Here is a 4,194-nt window from a genome sequence, read left to right as displayed (position 1 = left end):
CGTGGCTATCTCCCATTGTTATACCTTAACATTGAGTCTCTAATGGGCTTCCTTGGGCAAAATCAGACACATGACACTGCATTTTCATTTCTTGAGGGAGAATGTGCTCTGTGTGATCATCCATTGGATGGAGGAAGCATAAGGTAGTCTGAATACAAATTTCTCCATAATCCACCCATGTCTTTTTTCCTTATGATCTGGCTATGTACTCCTACTAAGTCACTGCAATAAACCTTAGCTGTGAGTACAATTATTTACCGAGTTTCACGAGTCTTTCTAACAAATCTTTAAAATTAGGGGTCATGTTAGGGGTCTCCAAAAATTACTGTACTAGCACAGGCAAATTATAAGAAGGATAGAATCAGGGAAGTGATATGGAGAAGATACATAGATGCATGGACTTGAATAATAGATTGTCTCCTAGATTCTTACTAGAAAAATATTACTTTAATGAATAGTTTTGGAAAGAAAGTGAGGTATTATATTTCCAGCATTCACAACAGAAATCTATCCAATCAGGATCCTCTAGCTATAAATAGTTTATTAGAGGACAAGAGTGGGTTTAGGATCTGTCCAGAAGACATACAAAATGAGAATGTGAAAGCCGGTTATAAGCTGTGGCTTCATATGGCTAATTTTGGAAAGGTGCAACTTACTCCTATTTTCATTGCCAAAAAAAAAAAAAAAAAGAAACACAGAGGAACTTGTTATCAGATGTAAGGCATGCCATATTAGGAATAAATTATATAACAGAATCAACAGGTAATGAGAAAATAAATGGATTTGACAAAAAAGCTATTGCTCTTACTGATATAAAAATTGCCTTGACCCTCAATAAAGAGGAAAAGAATGTATCTTACTTCTTAAATTCTTTTTGATAAGAGGTTTATTTGAACATATTTGATAGTAGTTAAGTAATTTCTGTAGTTATAAGATAATATCACTTGACAATGGAATATGGAAGGTCAAGTAGACTTTGAAGATTTGCATCTAAGGCCTCAAAGTTTCAGTAATTATTCTAGGTCATAGGCATGAAATAGTATGCATAAATGTAGTCATACAGCAGTTACAATGTACAACTATCTGCCTTAATATCAAATGTGATTAAACTATTTATAGACTCAAGGGATTTTAAAAAATAGTTTACTGACTGCATTCTATTTATTAGAGAATAATGATACTGGGCAAGGTATGTGAATATTATTTACAGTACTCTGAAGTATGAGTGTTTAAAATGTTTTTCTGTTGATCTCAATAATACTATCTACCATATGATTTGCAACTTATTAAGGTAACCTACTATAGTTATTGTGTGATTATCAGGAACCATTCAAGGCAATGTCACAATTACAGAGAGAATTTAGGGAAAAATCTTTCTCATGAGATGCAATTTTTACACCTCCTGGAATTTCTCAGCCCCTTATGCTCCTGAGCTGCAGGGAATCGTATTTCCTCATTCACTGACTGGAGAATAAAAGCAGGGCCAAGTAAGAGAAGCTAGAAGTGACAAAAGTAAATGTCCAACAAGTACATTTTTCTATCATTTTTTATCACTGCCCCCTTACAAAAGTTACTTTACAAAAATTCGTAAGAGATTATATAAGGGTTATTTTATTAGATCATACTTACAAAAATCAGATATCTTAATGTCGCACTTTATAAATCATTTTAAGGATACAGGTAATCATGAGACAAAAAGGAAGTTTGGATAATTCTGGAGTCACTAATGCCAAACCACAGGTCTTCTCTTGGTGCATTAGATTGAACATATGAGGTTTATGGTTATATAAAATGTTAACATTGGCAAACCTGTGTAAAGAATGTACAGAACCTTATACATTTTTGAAACTTTTGTATTGACTAAAATTATTTCAAAATAACGGATTTAAAAAGTCATTCAATTTTGCACAGTTCTAAACGTTTAAAAAACTGTTATTATACTGAGCCATTATTTGTGTTCTTGAAGCTTCGACCCTCACATTCTAATCTTTATCTGTTGACAAACTGTAGAACACAGTTAACACCTTCTTTGTGATTGATAGCTTCAGATACTTGGATGGACTTACTACATCAATAAAATGTTAGTTAAATTTTTGTCAGCTAAACATTCTCTAGTCCTTTATCGTTTTATCATTTAAAAGGTTTTTAATACCTTTATTATCCAGTCACTTTTTTTCTGGAAGTGAAGATACAGGATCTGCTTTGATCTAAGAACTGTTGTTGACAGCATCCTCTCTTGACAGATGTAAAAACACTTGACAGAAACATTTCTTGATGCAGACCTTCAATGCTTAGGCCTACCAGCAGTTTCTTCATCAACTGTTAAACCCTCCTAGAGATGGAGTTCCTGGCAGCGAGTGAAACTGACAGTGACAACTCCTATTAATGTTAGCTGGTAATGTAAGCAACAATTTTCAGCAGCATTCAAGGATGCTCAAATTCTTCTCAGGGAGATTGGTATTTTTTAGTAGTTCTGCTCCTCATCATTACTATAATAATGCACCTATGCAGAGGTTTCTTTCATATCAGAAATGGGTATTTACATGGATATGAGAACCATCATCCAAATTTGCTGGAGCTGCCATAACAAAATACTATAGATTGTATGACTTAACAGGATTTTTCTTTCTCACTGTTATAGAGGCTGAGAAATTGAAGATCAACATAAAAGCCAATTTGGTTCTTGGTAAGGGCACTCTTCCTGGCTTGCAGACAGCTACCTATTCACTGTTTCCTCATTTGAGCTTTCTCTGGCATGTGCACTTGGACAGAGAAAGCTCTGGTGTATCTTTCTCTTCTTGCAAGGGCATAACATCTATCAGATTGAGGATCTACCCTTAAAAGTTTATTTAATATTGATCATCTGTTTAGAGGCCCTATCTCTAAAACAGTCATAAAAGGGCTTAGGGCTTTAACATATGAATTTAAAGGAAACAAAATTCAGTCCAAGACATTCTTCCCCTGGCCCTCATAAAATTCATAACCTTCTCACATGCAAAATACATTCATACCATCCCAATAGCTCCCAAATTCTTAACTCATTTTAACATTAATTCTAAGATCTAAAGTCAAAATTTTTATCTATATATCTGCTAAATAACATGGGCGAGACTCAAGGTACAATTCATTCTGAGGTAGAGTTCCTCTCTAGATGTGAAACCAGACAAATCATGGTGTTTTCAAAATACGATGGTGGACAGGCATAGGATGAACATTGTCATTGCAAAATGTAAAAATTGGAAAAAGAGAAAGTATGATGGAATCCAAGAAAGTCTAAAACATAGCAAGGTAAATTCCATTAAAGCTTTAGGCTTGAGAACAATCCTTTTTGGTTGGACACTCTGCCCTCCAGGCCCACTGATGTGGCAGCATCAACTCCATGATACTGAGAAACTGTCCCACCCTTTGACTCTCTGCAGAGGTCCCACCCTCTGAAACCAGGGAAAAAACGGTCTTGCCCACTGGGGTTGTGGTGGGAGTGGCACCCTGATGATCACTAAATCACTTCACGATCTTTCTTTCTTTTTCTCGAAGAATAGCACACATTTGATGCCAAATATATAGCTTCATTGTCTGATCTTATAAAATCCAAGAAAGACAATAGTCTCACTTCATTATGTCTCACTTTCTCTGTCCCGTTTAGTTTTAACTGGCAGTGCTTTAGCTGGTATAGTCCCACATCTATTCCTGGCTTCTGATGAGATGGATGTTAAGATCCATAAGTTGCACCTATAATCTCCTTATCAAATGGTTGTTCACCACACCCTCAGTGTTCACTTCAGAACATGCTTTCCCATTTTTTGCAATATGGATAGTCTGTAAGTTTTCAAAATCTTAAATTATTGGTTAATGTTTGCTTAACAATTTATTTTTCAATTTATCTCTCCCCTTTCACATTTGACTACCAGGAGTTAGGAAGAACCAAGCTGTTCCTTCAACAGTTTGCTTTGAAATTTCTTTAGCTAAATGCCCAATTTTATTACTTTCTCATAAGTTTTACCTTTTGCAAGACATTAAAACACAGTTCATCCAAGTTCTTTGCTATTTTGTAATAATTATCACCTTTCCTCCAGTTTTCAATAACATGTTCCTCATTACATACTGAGATCTCACTGGAATCATCCTTAACATTCATATATCTAGAATCATTTTAAAACTCTTCCAGCCTTTACTTATTATCCATTTCCAAAGTTG

The sequence above is a fragment of the Microcebus murinus genome, chromosome 11, assembly GCF_040939455.1.
Source record: "Microcebus murinus isolate Inina chromosome 11, M.murinus_Inina_mat1.0, whole genome shotgun sequence".
In the NCBI taxonomy this organism is placed as follows: domain Eukaryota; kingdom Metazoa; phylum Chordata; class Mammalia; order Primates; family Cheirogaleidae; genus Microcebus; species Microcebus murinus.
Note: the sequence above shows the minus strand (reverse complement) of the source record.